Genomic DNA, 19,665 nt, shown 5'->3' with positions numbered 1-19,665 from the left:
TTAAATCTCTTTAAAGATGACTAAGGCTAGGTCACATAGTTTGATGGAATAAATACTCATGCATAAATTGTATAATCAAATCTTCATTCATCAAAATCCTTATGAATACAGTTGTACTTTTAAGAATTCATCTATATTTGAAATGAAACAGATTTACCTACCTGTCTATAAGAATAGTGGAAAAACAATAGGAATGTAGCATACTTATTGCAATCTGCTTTGCTCTTTTATAAAAATATTATATAAAAATTAAACAGTTAAATCCTGTGCACCCTGTAAAAATAAAACAAATAAACAAAAGCAAACAAACAACAACAAACAATAAAAATAACAACAACAAATAGAACGAGCTTATTTTTAAAACTGTCTCAAAAAGACAATGTCATGTCAGATCTGGTTTAGCTGTGGCTGACATAAGTGATTTTTCATTTTGCTTTGTTTTACCACAGAATCATCTGAAAATGTTGCTATAAAAGCTAAAGCAAGACAGTTGTTATTGTAATTTTATGTAATCAGTGACTACCTACAAGATTTCAAAAATCCATTGCAATTGCATATTATTTTTAATATTATTTTTAGTTTCTATTGCAAGCTGCCTTTATGATACCAGTACATTCACCGTAAGTAGTTATAAGTAAATAAACATTTCATGTTCAGATAAACAAATTTTTCAAATCTCATACTGCTAACATAAAAACATAGATCACCTGCTTTTCATACCATGTTCTGAGAAAAAATTAAGAACAATAAAATATATTAACTTTTTTTTTTTTTTTATCCACAGACAAAGTAAGATCTATAAATATAGTTCCCTTTTAGAAAATCTTTCCAGCTTTTATTTCAAAATCTGTTTTGCAAAAATTAATGAAGTAATCTATCTCGTATTTGATACTTTTTTTCTCCTGTGTATTTATAACTGATCAAGTAATTTAAGTATTTTCCCCCAAATGGAAATTCGCTAGAAAAATGTGTTAACTTCGTTTTCAATATTTATTTTATTTATTAAATAAAATCATTTTACTTGGCAAAGCATTTTCTAATACAAAAAGCTCTCTTTACTTTTACCCATATATTTTTTTCCCTTTTTTCCCATTTGGATTTCTACTTGGAGGCAATAATATTTTGTGGTGAAATCTGCTGTTGCTCCCTTAACTATAAAAAGAGTCGTGCATTTAACCAAAGCACCTTTGGAGCAATATTTTAGAAGTTTTTGTCTAATTAAAAGGCATTTTGGAGGAAATTAAAAAAAAGAAAAAAAAAAAGTTCTTTTAAATGGTTCAGATGTTATGTTACATGGTAAACACATAAAGTATCCACGACTCTTATCGGAAAGGTTCTCCTAAACAGGTGGTAATTTGCAAGATGCTTTTGACTGCCAAACAGCTCACCCCTAATAATTATATGTATAGCTGTATTAAAATTAAATTAATTGATACGTAGGATCCAGGATAGAGAAATATCAGAGTGATTTTTTTCTCATTTGTTCAATTTTTTCTCATAAGTTTGTTTAGTACAAACTTACTTTGCTTACTTTGCAACACTTACCTTAGATGCATTAAAAATTGGGCAAGCCTTCATGAACCTGGAAGTGATAATCCACAGTTTTTATTAGACAGCTTCTACAAAGACAATCTCTGGGACAAAGTATGTCCCATACTTTCTCACCAAGACGCTCATGTATCTCCATTATTTCCTGCTTCTACCTCAGCCTTGTCTTTGTCATTTTCTGGTAAATAGTGGCTGGAACATGAAATAAAATACATCTGTGAAGTCAATGAAATAAACCAGTTCATCCTGCACTCCATTTTTTTTTATGCAGCCACCTTACTTTAAGTCACTCACAGCTCACTGAGTACTTCCAGACTGAATTTTGCTATATGCAAATATACTTTGAATTAGCAAGCACAATTTTGTAGTGTATTTTTGGATGCATAACTAAAGTAGTGCTAATAATTTACGCAAATACTGCAAGCCAGCTTTTTACTCCTTGTCTTAGGATACTGGTAGTGTAGCAGCAAGGTAATCCACACAGATAACACCCAAATTGAAACAGGTTTTGCAGAACATTCTAAACCCGCTATTATGACAGATGCAGTACTATCCTATGAGCCTGTTCCTTCAAAGGTAATTTCATCATGTCTTGACAAGAAATAGTCAATGACTGAAATGTAAGCTTCACCATCAATAATGAAGACACCACAACTAGGGATACATGTTGAGGTACACAGAGTTTTAGGAATTTCAGAGAGAATAACTGAAGTCAGAGAGAACAGCTGAGACAGAGAGCTGTAGAGATTAAAAAAAAAAATGCAGCTAAGGAATACAGGAAAAATAACAACTAAAATGTGTCCCTTCATTACTTTATGATGTTCATAGAGCTTGAAGGACTTTAACAGGAAAATAATTAACCAGAATACTGAATATTTAAGTGCACTAGATGCTATCATTATCTGATTTGGGTAGTTGATGCTATATTCTTTTCAGTTCAACCACCTCTCTGAGCATTTCAAGATCTATAAGAGAGAGTAGAAATAGAAAGAAGAGAGTGAATAACTGGATTTAGGGTCTATAGAATCATTTTTCCCATTGTGATATCTTTAAAAAAAAAAAGAAAGAAAAGAAAAAAAAAAAAAAGGAGGTGGATGAAAAGCTGAAGTCTAATGAAAATGTGACGACTGATACAATATCTTCAAAGAGAATGTGGAAAATATGCTTCTGACTCTTTCCATCATTGAAGCCCTAAAAATAGATTACTATTTTGGAAATTTAGTGAAATTATACACAAAACAATGTAACTTATGTAGATCTTAAATATGAGCAAATACAATTTAAGTTTTGTATTTACATACTAAAAAGTACAGAAATATTCATTATAACTCTGTTAGAAACTATCCTCACCTATTTGATACACTATCTGTTCTTTTATTGGTGCTGCATGGATCTTCAGATGCTCATAAAACCTCTAAGAGATTAGCAACAAAATATTTACCTGTTTCAAATTTCCTTCTTCCTGACACTTGTAAAATTCAGTTATCAAAAGCATAAAAAGGGATAAAGATTGGGGAAATCACTAATGTTTGTCCCTGAAGCAGTTTTCCACCTTTCAGAAATCAAAGAAGAGTTTTGTTTGTTTGTTTGTTTGTTTGTTTGTTTTTTGTCCTTTCTCTTCACATGGAGTTATCTGTCTGTATCACATTTGTTGTTCTCTAAAATGAAAATGAACACAAGCCAGCTTTCAATGAAACACCCAAAGCAATTGTAGAACTTTGTTAGAAGTACCAAGGATTTCTCTGGATCTTGTGTCTTTCATTTCTGAGTCCTCCAGATCTTTCCCTTCCTGAATTGTGACAAATCTGAATATTTTTAGAATTATTTCACTATCCTTGTTAACCAGGGTTAACTTTTGGATGAGACCATATTTATAGTGACAGCTTGAATTCAGTAAATCTTTTATTAAACTGCAATTTCACTGAAAGTAACATAGAGAAGATTTTATTGATCATAGAATCATAGAATATCCTGAAATGGAAAGGATTCACAAGGATCATTGAGTTCAACTCTTGGCTCCACACAGGACTACCTGAAAAACAGACTGCATGTCTGAGAGCATTGTCCAAATGTTTCTTGAACTCCAGCAGGCTCTGTGCCATGACCATTTCCCTGGGGAGCCTGTTACAGTGCCCAGCCACCATCTCAGTGAATAGAATAATCTTTTCCTAATATCCAACCCGACCCTTCCTTGACACAGCTTTATGCCATTCCCTCAGGTCTTATCACTGGCCATCCAAACTGAAGAGATCAAAGCCTGCACCTCTGCTCACCACTGTAAGGAAGCTGTAGGATTCTGTGAGGTTGCACCTGTCTCCTCCTCTCTAGGCTGAACTTCAACATATTTTCATATGTCTTTTCCACCAGACCTTTCACCATGTTTGTAGCCCTCCTATGGACAATCTACTAGTTTTATGTCCTTCCCCAAGGACATTGTGACACAGTACTCAAGTTGAAGCTGCACCTGCACAGAGCAGAGATAGACATTCACATCCCTTGATTGGCTACCATGTGATGCATGATTCACCCTAGGATATAGTTGGCCCTTTTGGCTGCCAGGACACACTGGTGATTCATACAAAACTTGCTATCAACTAGAATGCCCAGATCACTTTGTGAAGGGCTGCTCTCCAGACTCTCATCCCCTAGACCGTACATACAGCCAGGGTTGCCCCATTCCAAGTGCAGAATCTCTCCAGATCCCAGATCTCCAGAACAAGAGCACTTGCTCTTGTTGAACTTCATGTGATTGGTGATTTTCCAGCCCTCTAATGTGGCAAGATCTTTCTGCAAGACCTCTCTGTCTCAAAGGAGTAAACAGATCCTCTTGATTTTAAACAGATCCTCTCGATTTAGTATCATATGCAAACTTACTTTTTATACTTTTGAGTCCTGAATCTGAGTCATTTATGAATACATTAAAGAGAACTGGCTCTAAAATGTAGCCCTGCAGAACCTAATTTGTGTCTGGACATATTTCAGCGCAACTTGTCAACCAATTGTTAACCCATTGTATTATATATTTGTCTAGCTGTATGCTGGACATTTTGCCCTGAAGTATACTGTGAGAAACACTATAAAAAGTTTTGCTGAAATCCAAAAAGATTACATCAACTGGCTTCCCTTGGTCAGATAGGTGGGTAATCTTGCCATAAAAGGAAATTAAGTTCATTAAACAAGACCATTAGATTAGAAAATATTTCTACCTTTCCTTCTTTTTTTTTTTTTTTTTTTTTTTTTTTTTTTTTTTTTTCCCCATAAATAAGCTCTTTCTTGATGTCCTTCTAGATGAACACCTCACTAACTTTAAACTTAGGGTATTACTTTTGTTATCCCCGATCTCACTCCTCAAGAAGGCTTCGATTTTCTTGAAAACTAGAGGTTCTCAATCATTCTCCCAAAAAGCTATGATTTCTTCACCCCATGATTTCTTGATTTCTGAAATTCAGTTTAATCATTTTACTCTGAATCAAAATTAGAAGAGAGTAAAAAAGGATCTGGAGAGATAGGATCACATCTTTCTCTTGTGAAAAACAGCTACCACTCCACAGCATGCATGAAGAACCTGTCCCCCATCAGAAGAGCTACATGTCCAGGACACTACCTAGGAGAAAGAAACTCTTCAGTGAATGTTTCTGGCATGCAGTTGCAGCACAGTGTCTGTAAGGACCTCAGTGCCTCCGCATCCAAGTGTCTTACAAGTTTCAATCTATTTATCTCCACAGGATGGTCCTGGATTATGGACTAATTGCTCTGTCTGTTTTATGAAATCCTTAGGTATTAGTTACATTATTTGACTGCAAGGTACAATAGCATCAAGCTTGTGCAGTAAAATAAGATGGTGCTACTGTCTGCTTCCTGAGTTTATGATGATGTGATTTCAGAACAGTTTTAATTTGGTCTCATGGCTGAGTACCTCATCTGGTGAACAGGGTGCACTTACACTTTGTGCTTCAGTGTCATCAAGAGTAGATCCAGTCTGAGTGCTCCAAGACCTCTGTTACAGAAATCAAACCTTTCTGACTGAAGGTCATAGGAATATTCACTACCAAATGTATCCAACCTAAGAGCTACTGTAGCCATTCCTCTTTCTTTCCCCAGAACAGCCCATTAAGATCCCTTTCATCATCATATCTCTTATTCCACTACATAAGGAGAACAGTTAAACTGGGTGTCCTGACTTTGCCTGGGATAGAGTTCATTTTCCTCCTAGTAGCTAGTATGGTGCTGTTTATTTGGATTTAGAATGAGAATAGTTATAACATGCTGATGTTTAGTTGTTTCTGAGCTGTGCTTACACAGAGCCAAGGTCTTCTCAGCTTCTCACACTGCCCTGTCTGTACGGAGGCTGGAGGTGCGCAAGGAGCTGGGAAGGTAAAGAAGCAGGACAGTTGACCAAAAATGGCCAAAGGGATGTCCCATACCATGTGTCATGTTGTACAATAAAAATATAAAAGTCAAAAAACCTTGATTTCAGGTAGGTTTTTAACACCATTCCCCACAACATCCTCCTCAAGAAACTGGCTGCTAATGGCTTGGACTGGCGTACGCTTCATTGGATTAGAAACTGGCTGGATAGCCGGGCCCAAAGAGTTGTGGTGAATGGAGTCAAATCCAGCTAGAGGCCGGTCGCTAGTGGCATCCCCTAGGGCTCAGTACTGGGGCCAGTTCTCTTTAATATCTTTATTGATGATCTGGATGAGAGGATCAAGTGCACCCTCAGTAAGTTCGTAGATGACACCAAGTTAGATGTATGTGTTGATCTGCTCGAAGGTAGGAAGGCTCTGCAGGAGGATCTGGATAGACTAGACCGATGGGCTGAGAACAATTGTTTGAAGTTCAACAAGGCCAAGTGCCGGGTCCTGCAACTGGGGCACAACTTCAAGCAGTGCTACAGGATGGGAGATGAGTGGTTGGAAAGATGCCTGGCAGAGAAGGACCTGGGAGTGATGGTTAATAGTTGGCTAAATATGAGCCAGCAGTGTGCTCAGGTGACCAAGAAGGCCAACAGCATCCTGGCTTGTATAAGAAGCAGCGTGGCCAGCAGGTCTAGGGAAGTAATCATCCCCCTGTACTCGGCTCTGGTGAGGCCACACCTTGAGTACTGTGTTCAGTTTTGTGCTCCTCACTACAAGAAGGACATGGAGGTTCTCGAGCGAGTCCAGAGAAGGGCGATGAAGCTGGTGAGGGGTCTGGAGAACAAGTCTTATGAAGAGCGGCTGAGGAACTGGGATTGTTCAGCATGGAAAAGAAAAGCTCAAGGCCCACCTTATCACACGTTACAGGTACCTCAAAGGAGGCTGTAGCAAGGTGGGGATTGGTCTGTTCTCCCATGTGCCTGGTGACAGGACGAGGGGGAATGGGCTAAAGTTGCGCTAGGGGTGTTTTAGGTTGGATATTAGGAAGAACTTCTTTACTGAGAGGGTTGTTAGGCATTGGAATGGGCTGCCCAGGGAAGTGGTGGAGTCACCATCCCTGGAAGTCTTTAGAAGATGTTTAGATGTTGAGCTTAGTGATATGGTTTAGTGGAGGACTTAGTGTTAGGTCAGAGATTGGACTCGATGATCTTGAGATCTCTTCCAACCTAGATGATTCTGTGATTCTTCTCCTTCTCCTTCTCCTTCTCCTTCTCCTTCTCCTTCTCCTTCTCCTTCTCCTTCTCCTTCTCCTTCTCCTTCTCCTTCTCCTTCTCCTTCTCCTTCTCCTTCTCCTTCTCCTTCTCCTTCTCCTTCTCCTTCTCCTTCTCCTTCTCCTTCTCCTTCTCCTTCTCCTTCTCCTTCTCCTTCTCCTTCTCCTTCTCCTTCTCCTTCTCCTTCTCCTTCTCCTTCTCCTTCTCCTTCTCCTTCCCCTCCCCCTTCCATTTCCCCTTCCGCTTCTCATTCTCATTCTCATTCTCATTCTCATTCTCATTCTCATTCTCATTCTCATTCTCATTCTCATTCTCATTCTCATTCTCATTCTCATTCTCATTCTCATTCTCATTCTCATTCATTTTTCCTTTCTTTCTTCTTAGTAAACTGTGCTTATTTCAGACCATGAGTTCTTGCTTTTTTCTGTTCAGTTTTCTCCTCCATCCCACTGAAAAGGGGGGAATGTATGAACGGCTGTATGGTGCTTAGATGTCTGCCAGCTTAAATAACAACACTCATTTGAATAGAACAACTACATATTTAATTATATTTGAATCTGTAAAACTATAATATTCAAACTGATAAAATCTTCTTGAAAAAAAAAATATATATATATATTTCTAGGGAGACTTCCAACTTCATCATTTGAAGAGGAAAACGAAATATTCTCTAAGCAGCTGAGAGAAATCTCACATTTGCTAGTCCTTGTTCTTGTGGGGGACATCAACATACCAGATGTCTGCTGGAAATACAACACATTAGAGAGGAAACAATCTAGGAAGTTTCTGGAGTGTGTGGAAGATAACTTCCTGAAGCAGCTAGTGAGTAAGCCAACTAGGGAAGGTCCCTCACTCTACCTGTTGCATGTGATTAGATAAGGACTTGTAGGTGATGTGAAAGCTGGAGGCTATCTTGGGCATAGCTGTCATCAATTAATACACTTTTTGATTATTGGAAAAATAATAATAAGAAGAACTGCTACCTTGAACTTCTGGAGGGCAGATTTTGGCCTGTTTAGGAGACTGGTTGGTGGAGTCCCTTGGGAGGAAGTCCTGAAGGGGAGAGGAATCAAGGAAGGCTTGACACTCTTTGAGAAAGAAATCCTGAAGACACAGGAACAGGCAGTCCCCATGTGCTGAAATATGAGTTGGCATGACCTGTCTGAACTGTGGCTAGATCTCAGGAAGGAAAAAAGGTTTTATGACCTTTGGCAGAAGGGACAGGACACTCAGGAGGACTACAAATATTTTGTGAGGCTGTGGAGAAAGAAAATTAGAAGGACCAAAGCCTAGCTTGAGCTCAGTCTGGCTACTGCTGTTACAAATGGAGCTAAATCAGTTTGGAAGCCATTCAAGAGGTATCCCCCCTGGGATCAGTACTGAGGCCAGTTCACATTAATATCTTTATCAGTTATCTGGATGAGGGGATTTGGTGAATGCTCAGTAAGTTGGGACATGACAGAAAGTTGGGTGAGAGTGTTGATCTGCTTGGGGGTAGGAGGGCTCTACAAAGTGATCTGGATAGGCTGGACTGATGGGCCGAGGCCAAATGTATGAGTTTCAACAAGGTGAATTTCTGGGTCCTGCACTTGGGGCACAATAACCCCATGCAATGCTACAGTCTGGGAGAAGAGTGGCAGGAAAGCTGTCTAGTGGAAAGGAAACTGGGGGTATTGGTTGATAGCTGGCTAAATATGGGCCAACTGTGTGCTCAAGTAGCCAAGAAGGCCAATAGCATCCTAGGTTGTATCAGAAACAGTGTGGGCAGCAGGATTAGGGAAGTGATTGTCCCTCTGTACTTGACTCTGATGAGGCCAGAACTCAAATATTGTGTTCACTTTTGGGACCTTCACTACAAGAAGGACACAAAGGTGCTGGAGTGTGTCCAAAGAAAGACAACAAAGCTGGTGAAGAAGTCTTATGAGGGGTGTCTAAAGGAACTGGTGTTGTTTAGCCTAGATGAAAGGAGTCTCAGGGGAAATTTGCTCTCCAGAACTACCTTGAAGGAGGCTGTAGCAGGGTTGGGGGTCATTCTCTTCTCCCAAGCAACAATCAATAGGACAAGAGGAAGTGGTCCCAAATTTCAACAAGGAAGGATTAGGTTTGATTTTAGGAGAAATTTCTTCACTTAAAGAGTTGTAAGGCATTGGAACAGGCTGTCCAGGCAAGTAAGTGGTTCAGTCATAATCCCTGGAGGTATCCAAAAGATGTGTAGATGTAGCTTTTAGGAATAAGGTTTATGGTAGACTTAGCAGTGCTAGGTTAACAATTCTAATAAATGATTTTAGAGGTCTTTTCCAACTTAAAATATGCTATGATTCTATGATTCATCTCAACAACTGTAGTGAGTAGGAAAACTGTATGACAAAGTTGAAGTCTAATAAGACATATTAACTTTTGGCTGAGAAACTAGCTGAACTTCAGTCACTTTTTTTACACAAAAAGGGCAACTTTTCCAAGTTTACTTATTACTGCTAAAATTACATTACATTATAATTATAGATCTCTGTTTTTAAAAGCAAACAAAAGCACTAAGTGGAAATTCTAAAACTAACTTTAATCAGTGTAAATTATTTTAAGCACAGCCTCAGTAAAATGACTTCTCATGTATTCTTTATAATTTCACTTAGTATCTTATTGAATCAAATAGTCTTGCAAATTTGTTTGAGATGCACAACAAATAGTGATGGCAATTAACTTGTGCAGTTGCATTTTTTGGAACCTGCTGCTACCTTCAGTGCACACAGAAGGCCTTTTAATCTGGTGCAGGTTTCCCTTCCTATCCTAATCCTATACGGAAAAAAGTTTTACTACAGACAGTTGTACTATTGACAGAGGCTTTGATTTCTGCATAGGTTGCTGCAGACCTACTAGTTAACTTTGTTGATATTGACCTTGGCCATTTAAGAGACTAAGGAGAAAAGCAATGTTTTATAGTCTTAAGAAAATTTAGTTTTCTTCTTTAGAAATAAGAAGAATGAGGGAAGACTGCTGTTGTGGTTTAACCATGGCAGGCAGCTCAGCACCACATAGCCACTCACTCACTCTCCCAATGTGGGATGGGGGAAAGAAGATGCAGGAGAACTGGAAAGGTAAAAGTGCAAGAATTCATCAGTAGAGAGAAAGACAGTTCAACAGGTAAAGCAAAAGCCCCACACAAACATTTTTTTTTTCTTCATTAAAAATTTCAAAACATATCATCATATGAACCTCCACAAAGAAAATTAACTCTATCCTAGACAAAACCATGAAAAAATGATTTACCATGAAAAAATGATTTATACATCTTTTCTGTCACTGTAAAGAAAAGGTTAGTTGGTGAGAGACATCAAAATGCATCCATGTTATTTTTCCTCCTAGTAGCTTGTGTGGTACAATGTTTTGGATTCAGGACGGGAAAAATGCTAATCACACACTGATATTTTAGCACTTACAGAGCAATTCCTTTTCACTTCACAAAGAGACAAGGCCTTTTTAGCTTCTAACACTGTCCTGCCAGTGAGGAGAGTAGAGGTGCACAAGGAGCTGTGAGGAAACAGAACCAGGACACTGGACCAAAGTTGACCAAAGGGATATTCAATACCATATGATGTCAAGCTGAGCAATTAATATGTGGTGGTTGGCTAGGATGGGGAGAACCACTTCTCAGGGATGGGATGGATATCAGTCAGAAGGTATTGAGCAATTGCTTTGTGAATCACTTACTTCATACTTTTTGGTATTTATTATTGTCTCTAGGCATATCAAGGATAAACGTGTCAATAGGGGCAGTCAGCATGGCTTCACCAAGGGGATGTCATGCTTCACCAACTTAATAGCCTTGTATGAGAAAGTAACCAGGTAGATAGATAATGGCAAAGCAGTGGATGTGGTCTACCTTGATTTAAGTAAAGCATTTGATGCCATCTCCCACAGTATCTTTGTAGCTAAACTGGGGAAGTGTGGTCTGGGTGATTGGGTATTGAGATGGACTGTGAACTGGCTGAAGAAAAGAAGCCAGAGTGTTGTTGTCAATGGGGCAGAGTCTGGTTGGAGGCCTGTATTTAGTGGAGTCCCTCAGGGGTCAGTACAGGGACAATTATTATTTAATATATTCATCAACGACTTGGTTGAGGGAATAGAATGCACTGTCAGCAAGTCTGCTGGTGACACTAAACTGGGAGGAGTGGTTGACACACGGTAAGGCTGTGCTGCCATTCAGTGGGACCTAGACAGGCTGGAGAGCTGGGTGGAGACAAATTTAATGAAAGATAACAAGGGCAAGTGTAGAGTCTTCCTTCTGGTCAAGAACAACTCCAGGTACCAATGTAAGTTGGGGACTGACTTGTTGAAGAGCAGCGAAGGAGAAAGGAACCTAGAGATCCTGGTGGACAGCAGGATGATCATGAGCCAGCAATGTGCCCTTGTGACCAAGAAGGCCAATGGCATCCTGGGGTGTATTAGAAGGGGTATGATTAGTAGGTCGAGAGGTTCTCCTCCTTCTCTACTTTGCCCTAGTGAGAACACATCTAGAATATTGCATCCATTTCTTGGCCTCTCTGTTCAAGAAGGAGAGGGAACTGCTTGAGACAGTCCAGTACAGAGCCACAAGGATGATTAAGTGGAGCATCTCCCTTACGAGGAAAGGCTGAGGGAGCTGGGTTTCTTTAGTTTAGAGAAGAAGAGACTGGGGAGACCTTATTAATGTTTATAAACATGTAAAGGGTGTTGGGAGGACAGAGCCAGGCTCTTCTCATTGACATAGGACAAGGGGCAATGGGTGCAAGCTGGAACATAGGAGGTTCCACTTAAATAAGAGACAAAACTTTTTCATAGTGAGGGAATAGGCTGGAATAGGCTGCCCTGGGGGGCGGTTGTAGAGTCTTCTCTGGAGACTTTCAAAAACCACCTGGACACATTCCTGTGTGATGTGATCTAGGTGTTCCTGCTCCGGCACGGGGAACAGACTAGATGATTTTTCAAGATCCCCTCCAATCCCTAACATTCTGTGATTCTGCATGATTCTGTGATTATTATTATCATCATTATCACCATCATCACCATCATTATGTAGGAATAAGAAGTGACTTACAAGAAATATGTGGGTAATTTAATGAAAACATTCCCTCATATTTTGAGTTAAAAAGCTAAATAATATATACCTTTCTATGCATGTTTCTGTCCAACCAAAATACTAAAACCTCGCTAAGTAAAACTCTTTAGAGGAGGAATGTAATTTTGTCTGGGGTGATTTTAGATAGTGCAGAGTATTCTGGGTCACAACATGTGATCTTCAGTTACTTTTCAATTGGGTAGAGAACTCACCTCCATTTTAGAGAAAGCAAACAGCACATTTTAAAGCAAACACCTACTGTAGTAAAAATAGTAGTATAAACATCTTACAACTAATCAATATCAAAGACATATTCTACCACACAACTGGAATCTGTCAATGATGTAAGAAAACTGCAAATGATACAAATTTCCTTCTCAATGTTTTGCAGATCTTGGGTCATCCTTCCTCTGCTAGTGACTTTCTTCTAGACAAAGACTAAGTGTCATGCCCAGAGGCCTGCATTCTCAATGTATTCCCAGTTTAGAGCATTGCTAAGTCCTCTTTCAACCTCTAAGATCTTCAGTACAAATCTAGCCTAAGGTTATCTCAAAACTTAATGTTGACCACTGAACAATTGAGGCAGAAGCAAATTCTTGTCATGGTTGACAAAATCAGCAAGAATGAAAGACTTTGACTGTTATTTTCTATGGTTCATAGGCTACTTATTTGAACTTCGATTACTGGTTTTAAATATTACTTCCACTCTGTATGCATATTTAGATGCTTTGACAGATAGGAACTTTAGAAAAAATACTTTTCAACACATTCTTCAAGTGCTTCTTAAGATCTGACATACTTCAGTCAACTGTACCACTTGTGCTTTTTTAACTATGATGTGTATTCAGAAAAGATCAAAATCAAATCAAAGCAAAACAAAACAAACCAGAACAACAAAACAAAAACAAACAACAACAACAACAACAAAAACAAAAACAAAAACTCAAAGATTCTGACCTCTTTATTAACTCTTGTTTTTCCAGTAGACACACTTTTTCAGAAATAAAGATTATTTAATCTATGGGTGAAGGAATATATAGCACTATGTGAAAAGGATAAGGTGTATCTGCATTTCTTGTCCAATGCTGCCTAAGATGTGGTCAACAGCCACCTGTATCTCTCATAGCAAGGTAACAAGATCTGGCCAGAGGAGAGTAAGAAACAAGTGATTTTTTTTTTTTTTTTTTTTTTTTTATTCCACTTACACTCAATATACCTGTTAATTCAAACAGGGAATTACTTGATAAATGTATTGAAGACCATGAGAAGTAAGATTTCATGGAAACAAAGCCTGGAGGAAGGCTTTGTTAAGATGAGAGATTGAGACCCAAAGCAAAACATATGACAGCAAGTAAGTCAGAGCTCTTTTGTCTGAAGGAGGACAAAATTTCAGAAAGAGAGAACATTGAGAGGATGAAAAAAAAAAAAAAAAAAAAAAAAAAAAAGTAGTAGAATTCTGAGGAAGAAGGGTGATAAAGTTAAAGAGAAAACTAGTTCTTCACAAAGCAGTAAAAGAAATGATGAATGAATATTGGAAATTTCAAGAAAGGTGATAAAATACAGGGAATGAAGAAAGCCAGTTATTAAAGAGTGATAATTGATGGTTCAGATCTGAAAGGTAGTATCTGACAGTGTTAATCAGTGCTACTTCAAATAAAACATATGGTGAAAGAGGAGTTTAAAATTCAGAATTTCTCAAAAATGAAAAGAAATACAAAAGGGGTGGGTGAGCACAGTAATCAGGAAGGGGCAGATAGCAGCAAGGAAAATCACAATAGACTCCAATCATATTCATATAAAATATAAGAATATATGGAAAAAGAGAAAAGCAAGTTAAAAGTATAAAATTGCAAAGAAGTCAAAAGTCTCACTGAAAGAGAAAAGATGACTTAAATGAAAGAGATAAGAGGAAAGAAGTTTTGTGTTAAAACAAGATTCGGTAGAGTGTATAAAAATGGGTGAAACAAGGCACTGAAAAATAAGATGTAAAAACTATGGACTTTGAAAAATTGCTTCTATGAAAATTTAGCTTGCCTCTCTTACCAAGCTACGGTGGAGGGCAGTTAGTGTGGACTAAATTTTATCTCATGTTGGCTTTAAATTCTGACTGGATGTCCCAGCTTTATTTTCAGGTATATATGTTGGAGACACTTTCTCTCAGTTTTCAATGAATAAAATATTGTTCATTGAGCCAATATTGTTAGTGCACTAATTTGAGAAAAATACACTTCCAGCTTCCATGTTATTATTTACCTGCAATTAGCAGCAATACCTACAGCTTTAAAGATAACAATCATATATGATGGGAGGAGAGGTGGAGAATTCTCTGGCTTTCCTATTAGTTTTCAGATAAGTTTGTGGTTTTTCTTTTAGTTTTCCCTCTCTTAATTGTTTCCACCTGATATAAGGAGTTTCATAAACCATGATAACTCTTTTATTCCTCTATTATAAAATAAAGAACAAAAATGGACAAGAGCCATCAGCATTTTCAAAATGAAAATTGACCAAGTAGAAATTACTGACAATATTATATATATATATATATAATTTCTAAGTATATTTTTTATTTTGTTGACATTATTCCATGTAAAAAAATGCCATTAATATTTTGAAGCAAGATGTCCTTATGAAATTTGTTATTGCTCTCTGTTTCAAAATTTTGTATTTTCATTGCAATTAACATGTTTTCAAATATTAGAATGTGATAATATAGTGTTAAGAATCTTCGTACTAAACAAATATTTTCTAATTAAAGAGAAATTATCTTTCCTCAAAGTGTTATGCCTGAGTAACATCTATAGCTTCTTCTTGACAGTTCTGCAGAATATCTGCTATACCCTGTAAAATATACATGATCCATTGTTTTGTATTTTTCCTCTTATTGAAAAAGATCAAAAACTTGTAAACTTGCTTGAGAGTTTGTAGTTATCCTGAACACACATGATTAGTATTTGTTTTGTAGAGCAAAGATTAAAAGAAAAGAATCAGATAATTCCGCGTACCAATATTTATTTATTTGTTAATTATATAGAAAGAATAAAAAATAAATGAACCTCTAAATCCTCTAAATGGAAACCTCTAAACTGGAATACACCACCAAGAGAAAAATACAGCTGAAGAACTCAATACTTAACTTTCTTGTGAATATGCATTTCTTTATGTTTTCTAGACAACTAATGAGCTTGACTGCATTTGTTAATATTTTTCTTTACTATGAAATATGAATATAAACATTTCCCAAATTCTCCCCATATGGAAAAATGAAAGTGTGAACAACTGTCCATGTAGGGGACATATATATTAACATATATATATTAAGTTATTAATGACATCATTAATGAGATGGGAAAACAAACAGAGGTGTAATAGTTTGTTTCTGTATTTGTAGTTTTGCAGTGGCTAAGTGAGACAATTACATTATGAAGAACACAGAGTGAAGCCAAGGGCTCTCATCATGAGGTGAACAATCTAACTTGTCCCAGTTTAACTTTCCTCTCTTTGTTGTGTCTGTCTGGGATGGAGTCACCTTTCCCTGCAGCAGCCCACACAGTGCTGTGCTCTGCACTCATAGATGGAACAGTACTGGTATCACTCAAGTGTTGTGCCTATTGCTGCATAGTGCTGGCACAGCAGCAGGACTCTCTCCAAGCCCCCGAGAGCCAGTAGGCTGGGGCAAGTGATGGGGAGGGGACATCACCAGGGCAGCTGCCCTAAACCAACCAAAGCGGTATTCCATAACATCTGATGTCACACTCAGCAATAAAAAGGGGGGCTTTCAAGAGGGAGGGGGCTGTCCTCCTGAACAACCACTATGCGTTTTGAAGCCCTGCTTCCCATGATGTTGCCGAACATTGCTCGCTGATGGGAAGTAGAGAATAATTTTTTTTTTCCTTTCTTTCTCTCTGTGCTTCCACGTGGCCTTATCGTTTCTTTTGTTTCTTTTTCTCCCCATTCCCTTTCCCTTTAATTAAATCATTCTCATCTCAAACCTTTCTTTGCATCATAGTTTCTCCCCGTTCCTCTTTGACGAGGGGGAGTGAGAGAGCAGTTTTGGTGGAGCTCAGCTGCCCACCTGAGTAAAACCACCACACTCTCCTGACCTTTAGCTTAGTGATATAGTTTAGTGGAGGACTCAATGGTCTTGGAGGCCTCTTCCAACCTAGACGATTCTGTGATTCTGTGATTGGACAACCTGATATACTGGGTGGAATCCCTGCCCATTGACTGGTGGTTGGAACTAGATGATCTTTAGGGTCTCTTCCACCCTGTCTTTCTATGATTCTATGATTCTATGATTCTCTGTCCTGCTGGTGAAGGCAAAGAATGTGGGAAGGAGGGCATTGAAAGGACAGGTCAATAATTGGTTGTGAAACTGGTTTTGGCACCAGGGACTTGGATTCTTTGACCATCGAACAATGTTTGAGGATCAGCAATCTTCTTGGGATGACCTGTTGTAGGTCAGTAATGAACAGAATAACCCAAGGGTCAGTACTGGGTCCAATCTTTTTTAACATCCTCATTAACAATCTGGACAACAGGGTGGAGTGCTTCCTCAGTAAATTCACAGATGACACAAAACAGGTGGAAGTGGATGATGAACCATAGGACTATCCAGAAGGACCTTGACAGTCTGGATAGACGGACTGACAAGAACCTCATGAAGTTCAACAATGAGAAATGTAGAGTTCTACACCTGGGGAGGAATAACTTCATCCACCATTACATGCTAGGTGCCACCTATCTAGAAAGCAGCTCTGCAGAAAAAAAACTAGTAGCTCTGGCAGATGACAAGTAAAACATGAATCGGCAAAATGTCCTTGCTGTTAAGAAGGTTAACAGTATTCTTGGCTGCATTAGGCAAAGTATCACCAGTAGGTGATCCTTCCCCTCCACTCAGCTTTGGTGAGGCTGCACCTGAAGCAGTGCATCCAGTTCTGAGCTCCCTTGTAAAAGAGAGACATAAACAAACAGGAAAAAGTCCAACAGAGGACCACTGAGATGATCAAGAACAGGACTACTTCTCTTATGAGAGGCTGAGATACTTGGGACTATTCAGACTGGAAAAGAGGAGGCTCAAAGAAGATCTTATAGAAAGCTCAGATAAGATCTCTATAATTACCTGAAGGGAGGGTGCAAAGGAGATGGAGTTAAGCTTTTCACAGTGGTGTCTAGTGCTGACTGACATGCACTGACATAGGTTGCCCAGAGAGGTTGTGGGATCACCCTCCTTGGAGATCTTCTGAAGCTCCCTGAGCATCATTCTAGGCAACCTGCTCTAGGTGTCCCTGCTTGAACAGGGGGTTTAACCTACAAAAGTCCCTTCCAACCCCAACCATTCTGTGATTCTGTGATTCCCCAAATGAAAAAAAAAAAAAAAAGCTGCCTATATCAAGCTGTCAAATCCTCTGAGCTGTACTAATACAAAAGCAGTTGTCTGTGTTCAAAATTTGCTTTCTGCAAATGCTTGCTGTAAAGTAGTTATTCTTTCAAAAAGGAATTGAAACTATAAAAATTATAGTTTGGATTGAAGTAACTGGATAATTAAAGAAGACACCGACCTACTTTTAGCCTTCCCATGAAGCAAAAGAGAATTTTTCATTAAATATGGTATAATAATTGATATTATTTTAACTGTCACCAAGGAACCTAGTAAATATTGGAATCTGGTTTGGTTATTTCAAACATACAAAAGCTAAAGCAACAAATCTCCAAAGACCTTTGCTCTACTAGAAACACAAATTGCAAAAGAAAGTAACATTTTCTATTCTGTCAGCATCTTGTGTTGAAAAGGAAAGTAGGTTATTGTTAAATATTATTTTGTGAATGCAAGATAAATGGGATACGGGACAGAATGAAGCAGGTTTTGCTACTGTGGGATGAAACATACTCGAATGGCTTCTTTCTGCTGTGTTAGCAAGACTGGCACAGTATGTGGGACTTTTTATAAAGGTGTGATAAAAGTTTCTGGAAAAGTAAAATAAAGTAAAATAATAATAATAATAATAAACAGCAACAACAACAAAACCAATGAAAAATAATGAAATTTAAATTTCAGTCCCGTTAGTGTCAGCACACCACTATTTTTTCTTTGAATTACAACATACAGACCAGGCAATGGTCACTGAATCTACGAAGTGATATTCACTTGTAGTCATCATCCAGTGTAATAAGCAGCTTTGGCTACAAATTTGATTTAGGTTATTCAGAAATTATTACACAGATAATTATACAGAATTTCTAGGTTGGAAGAGACCTCAAGATCATCGAGTCCAACCTCTGACCTAACACTAACAAGTTCTCCGCTAAACCATATCCTTAAGCTCTACAGCTAAACGTCTTTTAAAGACTTCCGGGGATGGTGACTCCACCACTTCCCTGGGCAGCCTGTTCCAATGTCTAACAACCCTTTCAGTAAAGAAGCTCTTCCTAACATCCAACCTAAAACTCCCCTGGTGCAACTTAAGCCCATTCCCCCTCGTCCTGTCACCAGGCACATGGGAGAATAGACTAACCCCCACCTCGCTACAGCCTCCTTTAAGGTATCTGTAAAGAGCGATAAGGTTGCCCCTGAGCCTCCTTTTCTCCAGCCTGAACAAGCCCAGCTCCCTCAGCCGCTCCTCGTAGGACTTGTTCTTCAGGCCCCTCACCAGCTTCGTTGCCCTTCTCTGCACCCACTCAAGCACCTCGATGTCCTTCTTGTAGCAAGGGGCCCAAAACTGAACACAGTACTCGAGGTGCGGCCTGTTGCATCATACCTTCCTTTTTTTGCAGATACCCTACCTGAATATGTGAGGTTTTTGTTTCCAGAAGATGACCCATGTTAGGCAAGAGCCAGTCCATGCTCAAAAACAGGCCCACTGCTGGTCATAGCTGATCTACTGAGCAATTATGGTTGCAGCTCTATCACAGTATATTTCAGAGAGGGTAAACAATGTTGGGCAGTAGCTGAGAGAATAATGAGAAAATGTGAGACACACAACCCTGCAGACACCAAGGTCAGTGAAGGAAGTGAAGAGATACTACAGGTACCCTAGTAGAGATACCTCTGCAGCCCATGGAAAAGACCAGTAATACAAGTTGATACTGCAGCTCATGGAGAACCATGCAGCTTGTAAAGGATCCACAGTGAAGAAGGTGGATCTGGGCAAGGTCCAAGATCGAAAAGCCATGGAGAGCTCTTGTAGAAGCAGACTCTGAACAGAACTGCAGCCCATACGTAGGAAGTCATGGTGATGTACTTGGTCTGCTAGAAGCTGGAACCCACAACAGAGCAGCTTGTTCCTGAAGGATTACACTCCATGGAAAGGACCTGGGGAGAAGCCATTTACAAAAGACTACATCCTGTGGGAACCCCATGCTGAAGCAAGGAAGGAATACAAGGATGATGGAGCAGCAG

This window comes from Aythya ferina, assembly GCF_964211825.1.
Source record: "Aythya ferina genome assembly, chromosome: Z".
NCBI lineage: Eukaryota > Metazoa > Chordata > Aves > Anseriformes > Anatidae > Aythya > Aythya ferina.
Note: the sequence above shows the minus strand (reverse complement) of the source record.